This window comes from Martes martes (genome assembly GCF_963455335.1).
Source record: "Martes martes genome assembly, chromosome: 2".
In the NCBI taxonomy this organism is placed as follows: domain Eukaryota; kingdom Metazoa; phylum Chordata; class Mammalia; order Carnivora; family Mustelidae; genus Martes; species Martes martes.
In genome coordinates this window covers 134,894,114-134,910,443 of record NC_137889.1, presented here as the reverse complement: position 1 = coordinate 134,910,443, position 16,330 = coordinate 134,894,114, and positions in this window count along the sequence as shown.

Sequence of the window (16,330 nt, the reverse complement as noted above, 5' to 3'; positions counted from 1 at the left end):
TAAATACAGATATTGCTCAGATCCAGAAACAGAAAGTACAATAAAACTGGCTCTATTAGCTTGTCAAAAAGCTATTGTGGGTTAAGCTGTATTAACATGTTATAAGAAAACACATGGCAATCAGAAAAGGAAGTAGATGGTCAGTAATGGAAGCTGACAATGTCACAGAGGCACACTGCTCTATATCCCAGCTCTGAGTAGGAGGGGATCACTTGGCCAGCAGGCTTCCTCTCCCTGACCCCATAAAGAACAATCAATCACATTAAACATCAGAATCTTAAAACCAAATACTATTGATCTGATTCTATAATCACCAAATCAATGAGATACAGTACGATTCCCCTGGCAGTTAAATTTCTTAAAGACATAAGTTGCCTTTGGGTTTATATATTAGTCTTTTGTAGGCAAGGTTAATGGGTGTTCCATAGAGGAGTGATCTCTCAGGTTGTGAAAAAGATCAACTATTTGAGATTACAAAGTTGAAGAAAAGATTCTAGAGTGCTGTGCATTTACCAAAGTTCTAACATGAGAATTCTTGGTAGCAAACTGCCCACTCTGGAAATACCCTACCCAGGTACATAGCCCATGGTTAAAAGTAATGTAACTACATTACAGCATTAGAATACAGAAGAAACCAGTGGCATCTCACCAATGTTACAATTTTGATGTTACTATTAACTATTGGTGTATTTACACATAAGTGTGTGTATGTGTGTGTGTGTGTGTGTGTTGTATATATAATTTAGTTCCTGATTTTTAAGTTTAGCTTTATATATGGTCATTTAACAAATTTTTATTGCATTGTTATTATATTCCAGATGCTGCTTTAGGCACCTAGGATAAAATAAAAAAATAATAAAAATAAAAGCTTTTGCCTTCAAGGAGTATACCTTCTAAAACAAGGGACAGGACAGAAACAAAAGAAAGATTAAATACATGACATGTCAGGGGATAATCAAGGACATGAAGAGTAAATCAATCCATGGAAGAAGACTGATGGGTGTGCTTGGGGAGGTGGGTGGACCAGGGAAGACTTCTTGGAAGAAGTGACATTAAATAAAGGCCTGACTCAATATTCAAGAGGATGTGCTATTAAATGAAAAAAGGGAGGATGAAGATTGAATAAGACTTGGGATTTACTGATATATACTACTAAAAGTCAATTTATTTCTTTAAGACTTAAGAGTGGGTTAGATATATTGTGGCTATTAAATCTCTAGTAGCTCTGGCATTTTAGAATATTGGACACATTTATTATCTTTGAATATAGGTGTATATATTTGTGTGCACATTCATTGGAATAGACAGGAAAGAGTAATGTGTATATGTGAATGCTTCGGGGTGAGAACGAGTCTCCTGGCCCTCCTAAAAGATTCCAGGTCTTTCAAGAATCTCACTCTTTCTCTTTCTCTCTGTATATTAAATGCTAAAATAAAGCAACCCACCTTATTGCCTTCAAATGTTAAGTAGAGTCACACTTCTAAGATTTCCTATCATTTCTAAGATTTTCAGTTTGTATTCTTCAAATTAGGGTCCAGGTTCATGTCCTTGATAAGGCTTTCACAATCAGCTGGTAAATGTCTGAATCATATTTACCATGAGGTAATTTCTGACCTCCCATTTCTAGCTAATCTACCTTTCATCCAATCAACACTACTCAAGCTCGTATTATGTGCCAGCTATTGAAGAATTGAGACCGGAGATGGAAGAGAAAATCTCTGTCCTGACAGAGACTTACTAGGGGAGACTCTCAAGGGAACTGTAAGATGGCGGGATCTGTTCTGTGATGGAGGCAGGTGTAGGGATTGGAGAACAAGGGTCTCCAGAGGGCAGGCTGGAAGCAACTTGTGAGGTCTCCAGAGTCCTCATTTTGAAAGAAGACAGATATTAAGAATATGTACCATAATTTAGTTAGCAGTTCCCTTATTTGTTGTACACGATGATTCCTTCTAATTATTCACCGAAATAAAATAAACCAAAGCCAATTCCACTTTTAAGTATACACCCCGAAGAACTGAAAGTAGGGACTTGAGCAGGTATTTGTATACTAGCATTCAGAATGAACAAATGGATGGATGAAATGTGGTATATACATACAATGGAATATTAGCATTAAAAAGGAATGACGTTCTGACGCATGCTACAATGTGGATGAATCTAGAAACATCAGGGTATCTGAAGTAAACCAGACGCAAAACGACAAACATTGTGCCATTCCACATATATGAAGTACCTAGAATAGTTGGATATAGAGAGATAGAAAGTAGAATGGCGGTTACCAGGGACTGGGGGAGGAAGTAATGGAGAGTTATTGTTTAATGGGTACAGAGTTTATGTTGAGAATGATGAAGAAGTCCTGGAGATGGTTAGTCGTTGCCTAACAATGTGAATGTATTTGATGCTACTGATGAGTACACCTAAAAATTGTTAAAATGGTAAATTTTGTGTGTGTATATTTTACTACAGTAAAACAAAACAAAACAAAACAAAACTGGATGATGTCCTAATGCATATAGGAAATGCCTTTGTCCTTTTGTGTAATACAGATTTCCCAGAACGTGGATTATTTCCTTATTGTTATAGAAAAGCTCTTACTCAAGGTTTATGGTACTTGATAAATATCACCAAATTATTTTGTGAAAACTGTTGTGCAAGTTCACGTTCCTCTCAGGTACATATAAAGCATTGGCATCCGTTAGGGAAACTTACATCCTTCTCCCTCCCAACTCCACATGATTCTGGTAGGATTAGGACAATAAATTATATGAGATTTACCTGATATATGGTCAAAGTATTGATACCCTGACCCCTAACCCTGACTACAGGAAAGAAAGTCAGTTTAATAATTCATAGTATTAGTAAAGGACTGAACACTAAGCTTAGGATCCACATTAAATTATAAGTAAAAAATGATGCCTTGTTTTAATGTGCACTTCTTTGTTTATTAGTGAGGTATATACTCTTTTGGTGTCTTTTTTAAAAGCTAGATTTATTTCCTATTGTGTGGATTCTCTGGTTTTTTAGAATATTTTAAAATTTATATCTCACTTTGTTTAAGGCAGCCTAGCAAAATACGTACACAACAACAGGGTGTTTTAAAAGTGAGGAAAATTGGAGCCAAAGGAGAATAATGGTAGGAAAACAAAAATGAAGACAAGGTAAGTTATTATGTATGAAGCTTGCCAAGAGGTCTGGCTAGAGGAAGGCAACATATTTGTCTCTGAGTTTTCTGGAAGCCAATGGAAAAAAGAGAAACAAGATCCACAGCTTCATAAGCTCAGCCAACATTTTCTTGGGTAGTATCACATTAATTCCTGGTGTAGGATCTGAAACAAATTCTTCCTGTGGGTTCATAGGGTAGACTCCAGCAAAAACCACAGGTATGAGCTTTTCCATCCCATGTGATTTTCCTCGTCACTTCCATACAAGAGGTGTAGTCTATCTCCCCCTCCCCCCCAACCCCCTTAAAGCTGGTGTTATGACTACCTGCCTTGATTAATAGAATATGGCGGAAGTAAGGCTGCAGGACTTCTGGGGCAAGGCCATAAAATGCAATACAGCATTTTGGCACTCTTTCTTGGGACATAGGCCTTGGTAGCCTTGAGCTGACCTTGAACTGACATACTGGAGAGATCCTCTAGAAGAGATGAAGAACCCAACCAGGGTTCCTCACTGAGCCCTGCTCTGGTTGCCGACTTAGGAGCAAAAAGAAGCTTTGCTTGTTGCTTTACGCCTCTGTGTTTTAGGGTGCTTTGCTATGTAGCAGTAATAACTGGAACGGTTTATTGAAAGAGCGTTTAAGATCTGCTGTGGATGGTCCTTTATGACATCTGTGGGCTACACACACACACGCATGAGGGGTGAAGGGCTATTTTTTCAAGGGGTCTCTGTACGTGCTAAAGTCAGAAGGCACAGAGCCTACCCGTGAAACAGTGATGTGGGGTTCTGAAGCAAAACAGTTTGAGTGCCTCTGAGTTTTCCTGCAAAGTTTTCTGGAACATGTGTCCCTCTTCTTAGTAGTATGCCTACAGTGTGTTCAGCTCATAAAAAAAAAACTTTTTAACATAAGACTATTCAGAGTTTCTTCTTAAAGGCCATTTAACTTTTGCCAAGATCATCTTACATAAAACTTCAACCGTTCCCAGGCAGAGGCTTATATTTATTTACTGGCAATCTATAGGATGTCCTAGACTTCCTTTTTCAAGAAAGGATTTTGGGTAAACCAGAAATAAATTCCAGATACCTGCTAAGAGCTCAAACTATATGTGCATCATTCAAATCCATTATTAGAAGGGTAGAAGAGTGATGAATACTGATTCATACTGCTGTTAGGCTCCTGTAATGGGCAAACTCTCCACGGTTGGGACCCAAGTGAGGAGAAGGAAATCTAGGTCTACCCAGGAAAATTGTGATTGACTGGAGATTTACATAGGACTTTCTCCTCCGTGTTCCTCTTTATTGACTGGATGGTCAATTCCTATAACAAAAGGAGGCAGGCCTTGCCCCAGCTATGAAAGCCAGCAGAGAGTCAGAATGTAGCAGGTTATCACAGGTAAGGACGTGAGCATGAACTCTGGATCCAGAGAGCCTGGCTTTAAATCCTGCTCACACCATTCACTAGCTGAGTGACTGCAGGCCAACTATTTAGCCTCTCCGTGCCTCAGTTTCCTTCTCTATAATGACAAAAAGGAACAAGAGTTAAATAGTTTGAAAGTCCCTAGAATAATGTGTGGCCCCGAACAAGTGCTATGTGTTAGCTACTACTATTATTGCATACTATTAATGGGTACCCAGTGAAGTGTGTTGAATGAACAGATGGGTGAGAGACTGCTACTCTGCTGTGTGTTAGATTTCCCCTTTTATATATGTTCCTATAAGTTTTCTACTTCCCAACTCCATTCACCTTAGCTTTGGAAGGTCCCATACCCCCTAAGGACTCTTTCATAGCATCGGCCTGAAATCCATATCAACATTTCATTTTATTCACTCTTTGACCTTCCAGAGCTCCAGAGCTTAGGTACTCTTGTCCCTTCTGACCTTGATCATTTAAATGAAACTAGTTCATCCACAGTAAAATATGTGTAAGAACACGGAGAGCTCACCTTCTTCTTTTTTTTTTTTCCTTGCTGCTTGTTCAGACTTCCCCCTTACTCACATGCCATTCCTTGTTCTCATTCTTTCTGGATCCTTGATCATTTGCCTCCATCAATAGCTCCTTGATATCATTTCTTCAGCTTACAGGCTTTGATCTGCTCTGTTCAACTTTCAGCTTGCACCTCTTGGGTCTTTTCTGTTTGTTTTTACCTGCAGGATGCAGGAGATATAGCTGCTCGCCACACCTTTGGTGATCCATGTCAGCCACTGTGCTCTGACAGAGTCGCCATGAAGAGTTCTAAAACACATACCTCAAGGTCACCCTCCCAAACTGATCCTGTCAGGTCTGAGGCCCCATCCTACCCCAACCTGGGAGCATTCACCTGAATCTCCCATCAGTTTATAGACACAAATTAGAAAACACATCATACTGTGTTTCCATCATAGTTCCTATTAACACTTCCCTCTAATTGTATTAAAAGCATTTTGATGGAAAGCTTTGTGTGTTTGTATTGTATGGGGTGGAGTTTGTGTCTGTCTGTTCTAGATTTGTGTTACAGTTTCTTGACATGATTTCTCTCTGTTTATGGATTTAGGATCTGTTGATGGAAATAAGTAGGGAGGTTTAACCTCTGTGATGGAGCTTGTCATGTCTTGTCCAACTTTATATCAGTCCTCTCCTCACTTAAGTGGGAGTTCCTTTGCTCTTAGGTTTCCATTGTGTGCTAGACATTGCACTGGCTAAAGGGTTGGAAGATCTTGATTCTTGCTTCGATCCTTTGGGCAATTGGGCAGTTCATTTCTGTTCTTTCCGTCTCAGGTTTCTAATTTATAAGAGAGCAGCAATAATATCTCTTGGAATTGTCTGAGGATTTCATACAATAATTCTTGTCAGGTTCCCTGCTGGTACACAGGAGAGCTTTGTGAAAATTAGAAACAGGTGTCCGTACCTCGGGGAAGACACGGTCCTGCATCAGGACGTGTCTCATGTGAGCAAGTGTGGGCTGGGTCCCCACACTCAGCCTCTCAGCTGGAAGGGAGCCCGGGGACAGGCCACACATTGTACAACTGTGTGCAGAGGGCCCATGACTTTTAAAGTTCAGTTTGTGATGACAAAATATCATACATGTATTGGGAATTATTATTAAGTTCCATCTCTTCCATCTATCTTTCCATCTATCATTTCTGTTTAATCATTCCACCTCTTTCCACAAAGGATTTGAGGTGGCATTGATTAAATTATAGAATCACAGCTAATGTTTGCAGAGTGTTCTCTCATTGATCTTAATTACTTTATTTAATCCTCATAATGGTCCTGTGAGGGGAATATCCCATCTCTCATTTTACTGATGAGCCACGGGGCCTCAGATACATAGAGTAGGTGGTGGGGCTAGGATGGGAACTCAGATTTTTAGACTTATCTTACCAATATCCTGCCAACCAATTACCTTGTCGTTATAAGCTAATACAGTACGATAGAACTATTTTTGTATTTTCTCAAAAGTTGGGACTGTTCTTCAGTAACTGAAGCCGAACAAAAATCAACATTTATTATTATAAGCACAGCGGAGACACGCAGAGTCGGTTTTCTCTTGGTTTGTGTTCCGTCTTTAGCTGTTAGGGAATTTAATTTAATTTATATGGGAGAGAAGGAGCACATTCAACAAAGGGATGTGGATTACATAGAAATGAGCTATGTTCAAAAGGGACTCAAGTAGCCAGAGGAAAGGGAGAGGGGGGCAACATTAACACTCACAGCTTAGGTAATCACTCACATCATGGATTGTGGTGACTGTATATTGCTATATAAATATATCACATAGGATCTTATACAAGGGGGATTTCTATAAGGAGTATTATTGCTAAACACAATTGGATTTTAGATAAATCTCATACATCCGTTTCATATCACCCTTTGTTACAGGATTTCAAAATGCTTGTGAAACAGTAAGGAAATGAAACGATATCTAACTCTTATCAAAGGAGCCAGAGTATTGCATTGATGATTATGAGACACATGAGTCAAGCGATATCTTGAAATTACATGTATGCCACTCAGAAACACAACCCCCAGCTTCAGAGAGCACCCATTGTTAGATATTTTCCTAGAAAAGATACATTTCCATGATTCCTTTTTTTGTGATTACTCATGCAGTTCCAACCTCATTTTATTGTTCGGAGTAAGCATTGTATTTTTTACTTCAGTGGTATCAAATTTGCGAAAATGTCACAAAGTAAACTGGATATATTGCCATAATTCCAGCTCATGGAGCATTCTCTGCCCACCCCCTGCCCAAAGAAGAAGGTAATGGTTGCCATCTCATCCCTGGAGCAGGGCCAAAGTCAGTTGGCTTTTGGAACCAAGAGAGCTTGGTCTTCTTGTGACTGATGTTGAAGTATAAGAAGAAAGAGATTGACCCCTTCTTCTAGTTCTTGTTGGGGAAACAGGACAAACACCCACACTCTAGTCTAAATTCATCAGCTATGTCTTAAGAGACATGATTTGATTTGTGGCAACACTGAATCCAGATTAGAGAGAACAAGAGAGCCCATATGGTGCCTGGCATTTTGGCAAGAAATGTGATATAGGAACTTGCTGGTTTTAATCTCAGAATTATGGAGTTATTTTAGGGATATAAGGGAGCTCTAAGATAGTTTAGTCCAACATATTTGCCTTCTACAGGAAACTGGCTCTAGAGTGGTTAGATGACTTGCCTGTGCTGACGCCCAACCCGAGGCCTTTCAGATGCCAGCCAGTGCTTCATCACTACGCCATTCAACTACTTCCTTCCTTCCTTCAAGATGAAGACAAATGTATTTATGTAAAATAAAAATCACATAGATGAAAATTTATTTAGAACTTTTTTGTATATTGGGCACTGCACTTTCTCTATTATTTCATTTAATCTTCCTGAACCCCTGTAAGTCCAAGTACTATACTGCACTATTGCTCCCCTGTTTAACGGATAAGGAAACTGAGGCTTATGGAGGTGATTAAGGACCTTGATCCAAAACACACACCCTGTGAGAGCCAGGACTGCAACCTAGTCTTATCTCTGAGACTGCTCTCAACCCCCACCTGAAACACCTCTCCTTTGCTCCAGTCTCTTTGCTCTGGGTCACCTAGTGAAGGAGTTTCTGTTGAACAATAGCCCAAGTGACGGAGGCCGGGAAGAGAGACATTTCACTTTCCCACTGGTCACTGTCTCCTTTCTCTTTTTCATACTTTTCTTAGTTCTTCTTTCTACAACTGTTGCTCCTTGTATAATCTTGAAACCAGAAGGAGCCCACATACTGACTGAAGCATTCCACTTTCAATTCCCATTTCTAGCTCCATCTGAAGTTTTCCTTCTTGTTTTATTTACATGTTTGATTGTAAAGATCCTTAGAGCAGAGACTTTACTGTTTGTTTGGCACAGTATTATTTATTATATAAGGTCTTGTATACTTTGGGCACACATATAAATATTAAAAAAACAGTACTACTCATTTCTATGGAAAGAGATTTATAGGTGGCCAGTTCTTACAAAAAGCAGGCAGTTTGTTCGATGGCTATTGTGAGACAGATTATAAGTGGGTCCCTCATCTTTTCTCAAAGTTATGCTCATTCTTTCTATGGGAGGCAAAGGAAGAATATTTCCTCTCTGACTTCATTGGAGTTTGGCAGCGTAGAGAATACTTGTTGCATTAAGAACATTTCCCTGTGTAGTTGAATGGTTTGCTGTCTTTGTCTCTGTATTTAAGAAAATACACAGTTTGTGAGTGAAGAATGCAACAGTGAGGGGCTTTGTAGCTGAAAGCATTTCTACAAAATGATAGAGCTTGATTTATGTGTGAATATTGTTTGGGGGACATAAATATGCAGTGGCTTCAATCTTTATCCCAGTAATCCAAACCACACAATTTCTTTGCATCCAGGGTCACTCAGTAAGTGAGATTTGTATGCCTGTCGTTGGGATAGGTTTGTACGCTTTGTACTGCTTTGTACATGCATGGTTTAGATATGTCCAACCATAGCTAATGGACCTGGGACTGGACAGATGGAAGTTTTCCATTTGTTTTATCAGATGCTCTGTAGCTTCCTAGGATGGAACACAAGCAGCGTCCCCTGCTGGTGTGCAGATGGGTCTGGGCATTTCCACTGACCTGGTGGGATGCCCACTGAAGTCTATTTGCAGGGTGCCACGGAGACTTCTGGGAAAGCACCTGTCTTAAGTGAGGAGAGAGCCAGTTGTGAAGGGGTGAGTCAGGAGCAGGGGGAGTTGTTTGAGTACTGTTGTGGGGCTTGGATTTGTCTCCTTGACACAGCCCCCCTGCCCTTGTGACTATAAACAAAAGCCAGATTTGTTTAATTGATGCTACCAAATAATGGTTACAAATCATGCTGCTTAGCCATTTCTAAGGAACCGTCCACAGAGGAAAGTTGTCCTTTCTCCCTTTTCCTCACAGTAAACCCTGCCCAGCTTGGCTCCATTAGGTCCTTTGATTGTCTCATTCTAGAACATTCAGTTCGTTGACAGTCACTCTGTCATCCCTGCTCTGCAGAAAGCTCCATGCAAACAGGGATGACTCCTGTCTTATTTCCTATAGTATCACCAGTGCTGGTGTGCCTGCCTCATAGAGGCTCTCCATCAGTATGCTGTTGGATGGATGAAGGTTGGGTGGGAAGTTGGGTGGAAGAATGGAATAATGCTTACGGCTGCCCTGGGGGTTCCTGGCAGAGCTGGGGTGAACTCATGTGCGTTGTATGGAAGTGGGATGAACTGGGGAGTAGAGCTACCCTGGGCTGTGCCCCAATCATTAACTTCTACTTACTTCCAAGTCAGAGAGGACAAGGTAAACTGATACGTGGGCTTTTTGTTTGTTTCTGTTTTTCTTTTCTTTTCTTTTTTTCCAGTATGCATTTCACATTTGGTTGGAGTCTATCTCTCTTAGTTTCTGTTACATGACTTCAAGGTTATGGCAACCTCTGAGTTGACAAGAGCAGAGCCTTCGAATGACTTCACTGAGTGAAGCCAGGGCCGTGTCATAGGCCCTGGTGACCGAAGTCTCTTGTATGTTTGCCATTGTTTCTCCAGGTCTCAAGTTTCGGGAATGTCTCTGGTTGTCAGTGCTGCTCACTTTCTGGCCCCAGAATCAGGAGACTTTCACATCTTTGGCCTGCTCTTCCCACATTACCCCTTGTTATTTTGGTGCACCTGCTAAGTCCTACCCTTTGCTGTTGGTTTTCTTTTTTCTCTTTTTTCTCCACGGACCACATCTCAGTTTAAAACTTCGTCACCCAGTGTGGTTTTCACACCAGTTGTGAGAACCAGTCGCAGTTACAGATTAGTCCTGTGACACCTGCTAATGAGACCGGACGTGGACACAAGGAAGGAGCATGTTCCTAATGAGGCCATTAAATCTCATTTCCATCAGAAAGTTGAAAACCTCAGAGGGATGAAAAGTTCTATGTGATGTTTCTGAGAGAAGAGAATTGTTCTGGCATCTGGGACAATATTGCGGAGATACTAGACAGCTGAAACCCTGCATAGAAAGGATAGTGATGGCATTTGTGGATGTTGCTAGGACAGTGAGGTCAGGATTGGCTTAAAGAAGCACCCTGGGGGGGCACCTGGGTGGCTCAGTGGGTTAAAGCCTCTGCCTTCGGCTCGGGTCGTGATCTCAGGGTCCTGGGATCGAGCCCCGCATCAGGGTCTCTGCTTGGCAGGGAGCCTGCTTCCCCCTCTCTCTGCCTGCCTCTCTGCAGGCAGAAATCTTAAGGAAAAAAAAAAAAAAAGCACCCTGGGTCTCACTATTTTCCTGGCACTTTCCTTGCTGGCCATGACTCTAAGTTTTCACCTGGAAAACCTATACTCATTTTTTAAGACTCAGCTCCTTGGTGAAGCTTCAACAAGTTCCCAGATGGAGTGAGGAGAGGCCCCGATCCCCTACCACGTGCTTCTATAGCACCGTTCGCTGCACATCTATATTGTATTCTTTACCAGGATATAGGGCAGGGGTTGGCAAGTTTTTCCATAAAGGGTCAGATAGGAAACATTTTAGGTTTTGCCAGCCATATGGTTTCATGTTGCAACTATTCAACTTGGCTGTGAGAGGGTGTTAGCCATCATAGACAATATCTAGATGAATGAGTATGGCTGTGCTCCAATAAAACTTGAGACGGACCCAGAAACTTGGATTTCATATATTCCTCATATGTTATGAAATATTCTTCTTTATTTCATTTTTTCTCCAAATATTTAAAGATGTAAAATGGTTCTTAGCTCATGGACCATGCCAAAAACAGGAGTGGATTTGGCCTGTGGGCTTTGTTTGCCCACCTCTGATGCAGAGCATTTATTTGAACACGTCTGTCTCTTGCCTTTGACTGTGAGCAAGTTGAGCTCGAGAAGTGGAATCCCCAGGATATGGCGTAGTTCCTGGCACTCCGGAAGGGCTCAACAAGCATGTGTGAAGTGAATGCTCATGTGAGCGTATGAAGCAATAATACCTCCCAGTATTTGTTGAACACTTATTATGGTGTCAGGCACCCTGCTGAGCACTTTATGCACATTTTCTCATTTAATTCTCATTTAATTTTGCTATCTAGAGACATTAAAGGCAACAATTATCATTAGACACTGTGCTAAACACTGTCTTTGTAGTCTCATTTAATCCTCTCCACGACCCTATGGTGAGTACGTACTGATGAGATCTACTTTTACAGCTGAGGGAAATTAAGCTTGGAGAGAGGGTTTGCCTTAGGTTACCTGCCTGGGGAGTAGAGTGGGGTTAGGAAGGAGCCCAGGTCACTAGGCTTGAGGGTCTGTCCTAACTGCTAGCCCCCATGCAGTAGAGTCCCAGGGCTTGGGTGCCCTCTTGGTGAACTTGAGCTTGAGACAGGTTCTGGGACCGTGGGAATGCTGAAACAGGCAGTGGAGACTGCCTTTTCTCCTTCCAGCCATTTGGTGATGTGTTAAAGAACTACCACAACTCTGCTCCTAACTAGTTGCGAAATGTTCAGAATGTTGCTTAACTTTTCTGGGTTCAAGCCTCTCACTAGGATAGCACGGAGTTTGAATTTCATGCTGTCAAAGGTCTCCTCTTCTGATAAGTTTCTGTAGTTTGGTTCTCGGCTGTTTTCTGCTTATATGTGCTATTGCCTGTCTCAGTTCTTCTCCCAACTGTGACTACAGAAATCTCAGGTCCCATAGGGTCACTTGGACTTGGAGGGCAGGAAGGGAGGAGGGAAATGTCCATCTAGCCACAAATACATTTTTAAGTCCATAAAGTGGACATTTTAAGTATATTTGCTTTTTGACTTTTCCTTATGAAAAGGTAGCTTTTCCAAGAAAAATAAGTAACATTGTCTATAAAAAAGTGGTAATAAGATAGCATCTTCTATTTCTACAGCACTGTTTAAATGTATTTTTTGAGGGTATTATATAATTCATTGTTCCAATATTCCTTTGAGACAGGTAAGATGCTTTTTTATTAGAAAATCCTTTTATGTAGTGACAGAATAAGCCTTTCTTTTTTGTAAACCAAAGGTACTGAATGTCCCAGAGAGATTTCAATAGCAGGCCACTAGGTGACCAGTCACTTCCCAGACTGATGGTCACAAGGCTTAAAAAAAAAACACAAAAACCAAAAAACCAAAATCCAGTCTTCTGCCAAGCCTTTTAGAAATGTAAAAATATATTTTCCTCCTAATATAAATGTGGCCTTTGATATTTAAAGACCCAATATCCTTGTTTAGGTGGTTAATATGAGTCCGTTGAATTGTATGGTGTGGAAAGATCCAACACAGTCTAAATAAATCTTTGCTGAAGGAGTGAAGGGATGGTTGAGACAATCTTCAGAATGGCAGGGACAGTATCTTTGGGGACTTTCCATGCAAGTGGCCATGTCTCTAGGCCCAAGCAAACTCTGAAGGCAAGCTCTTTAGTTTCTGTTAGATTTGACTGTGCTTAAGCAACATCTCTGTTTCTCTATAGCTATTAAAATGTCTCCAGAACAATAGAGCTACAAAAGTAAAATAAAAAAAAAATATTTTAGAAGTCTTTATAAATAAACAGATCAAATGATCTTTTCTGAATACAACTTTTAGATTTATATAAAATACAATAACTTCAAAATGTCTTTGCAATGAAGGGCTTTTATCTTTGTTAGGTAGTGATTACCACCAATATACCCTGGTGGCCAGGGAACCTCATTGGTAACATAACAAAGGAGACAGAATTTGTTTTGAGGGACTTCCAGCTTCCCTTTTGGCACCCACATCCCCACATCCTCGCAATGCACTTGACCTCCCCAAACATCACCAGAGTGCCCCACCTCAGGGTTCTAACCCTCAAAACAACTCTATTTCTGCTTATCCTTTCTCTTCTTGCTTTCTGCTTTCTTCCCTAGAGCACTTAGCTCTCTGAGTAGGAAATCAAGTTGATAAGTAAATTCACATTATGGTATAATTCAATGCTAAGCTTTTGAATTTTGTGTATTAGGGAAATTTAGAAACTTTTGAATTGTCATCTTCCCTTTCAGTTTCTATAACAATAATTTAGTAAAATAAAGGACAGCTTAATACCTTTAAATTATGTTACGTATAGTCTTATAATAGAAGGTATTTCAGCCTAATACAGGACAATTGGCAACTTCATGATGATATATGTATATATATTTTAATGATTTATTTATTTGAGAGGGAGAGTGTGCAAGCAGGGGGAGGTGTAGAGGGAGATGGAAAGGGAGAGAGAATCTCCAGCAGACTCCCTGCTGAACTTGGAGCCCGATGCAGGGGATCCTGTGACCCTGAGGTCATGACCTGAGCCAAAACCAAGAGTCGGATGCTTAACCAACTGAACCACCCAAATGCCCATGACACATATCTTTTAAATGGGATATATTTTTAGAAGATCGAATTAAGTAATATGACCACATTCATTTTTATTTTACCATTTTACATGTAAAATGGTCAACTGCACAAGCTGTATGAAAAGACCACGGTTGTTTAACATGAGCTGGAATTTTTTTTTTTTTTTTGAAAGCATACTCATTGTCAAATACCAAATTTCACTTGGAAGAACTTGACAAATCCATACGTTTTCTTTTTTTAAATTTTTTTATTTTAATAAACATATAATGTATTTTTATCCCCAGGGGTACAGGTCTGTGAATTGCCAATACGTTTTCTTTTTAATTTCTTCATTCAGTAGGAAATGTTCTGGGTGAACTGTAAGAGAAACCCAGGGACCACAGTCTTCAAGTAGCCCAGTCCTTTTGCACAACTTCTCTTTGCAGGGCTGGTGAGAAACCTGAGAAATTAAGCCGTGAGCAGGGTGTCTGGTTAGGAGATTTTCTGAAAAGAGACTATAGTGTGAGCATCATGCAGCATCTGCTGGCAAATAGGTCTATGAACCTGAGGGCCTTATTCACCCAACCTGGAGTCATCAGAAATATAACTAAGAGGATAAACATTGGGGTGCCTGGGTGGCTTAGTAGGTTAAGCACCTGCCTTCAGCTCAGGTCATGATCCTGGAGTCCCAGGGTTGAGCTCGGTATTGGACTCCCTGCTCAGGGGGTAGTCTGTTTCTCCCTCTCCCTCTGCTCTTTCCCCAGCCCATACTTTCTCTCTCTCTTGCTCAAATAAATAAATAAATAAAAGATGGGGAAACATTTCCGCTTGCATATGCCAAATGCTGACCAGTCTTTGGGAACTATTTGTGCAAAAAGCACCGTTTACTTCCAAGGATAATTTGCATTTGAAGAGCTTGTTAACCAGAGAAGTGTCCAGTGCCTTAGTTTTAGTGCGCTCAGTGACCCTTGGGGGAATCTTATGAGAGCCCTAAACACTTTCCCCAGGAAAATGTCACAAGCCCACAAAAAAATTATACAATTTCAGGAGATTTATGGATTTACAAAGCTCTACTCAAAATAAATGGAATTTGGGAAGCATAAGGATGAAGTAAAACTTTTTAGAAGTGTGGGAGAACTATTAGGGGCATGGAATCTTCCCTACAATTTTAAATCATATCTATGGTAGGTACAAGTAGCCTTGGTTTTAATGTCTCAGAGTCTTAGGTATTTTTAATTAAGTACCTTCTTTGTCATACAACTGGAAATAAATAGAAGTATACTTATCATCTGATTGGAATTGAAAGGGATATATTTTTTGTTCTTCTAGCAAATTAAAGGATTGCTGAATTATAGCAAAATGGTCTTAGTTCATGTTTTGTACAGAAAAATGCAGAAGGAATGATTGCCTTTTTATCTTTGAAACCCTCTTGGTGTTTGACCACTTAAGCCAAGGGATCCTAGATGGCCCTGAGGAGTTCATGCTCTGATGTAATACAGCAACACTGCTGGCATTATGTTGTCCTACTAAACTCTCTTGTCTTGTAGCTGTGAAATTGAGAACGTACAAGCATAGTTTTCTTAAAAAAAAAAAATTATTTATTTTAGAGAGGGGAGAGGGTCAGATGGACAAGGAAAGAGAGAATCCTCAAGGAGAGTTTGCACTGAGCCTGGAGCCTGATGCGGGGTTCGATCTCAAGACCCATAGATCATTACTTGAGTTGAAACCAAGAGTCAGTTGCTCAGGCGGCTGAGCCAGCTAGGTGCCCTTAGTACAAACATAGTTAATACCTGGGTGATATTCCTTGGCCTCAAATTCTTCCAAGTATAACAAAATATGTGCTTATCGAGTCCTAGAGTTTTATCTCTGATATTTCTCCTTTTTCCAGTTTTATGGGCAAATCACAGACATATATCACTATATAAGTTTAAAATGTACAATATAATGGTTTGATTTACATGTACAATGGAGTGAGTACCAAAATAGTTTCAGTGTAGGTGCCTGGGTGGTTCAGTCCCTTAAGGGTGACTAAGTCCATTAAGTCCATTAAGCTCAGTCCATTAAGCTGCCTTCAGCTCAGGTCATGATCCCAGGGTCCTGGGTTCAAGCCCTGCATTGGGCTCCCTGCTCCCTCCCCCAACTCATGTGTTCTCTCTTTCTCTCTCTTTCAAATAAATAAATAAAATCTTAGAAAAAACCACTCATACTTAAAAAAATAGTTTCAGTGAACATCGATCTTCTCATACAGTTATGATAAAAAAATAAAAAGAAAAAGGATAAGAGAAAAAAAAATTCTCCTTGTGATGAAAACTCACAAGATGTAGTCTCTTAGCAACTTTCCTATATATCCTACAATGGTGTTAGCTCTGGTCATCATGGTGTACCTTGCATTCCCTACCA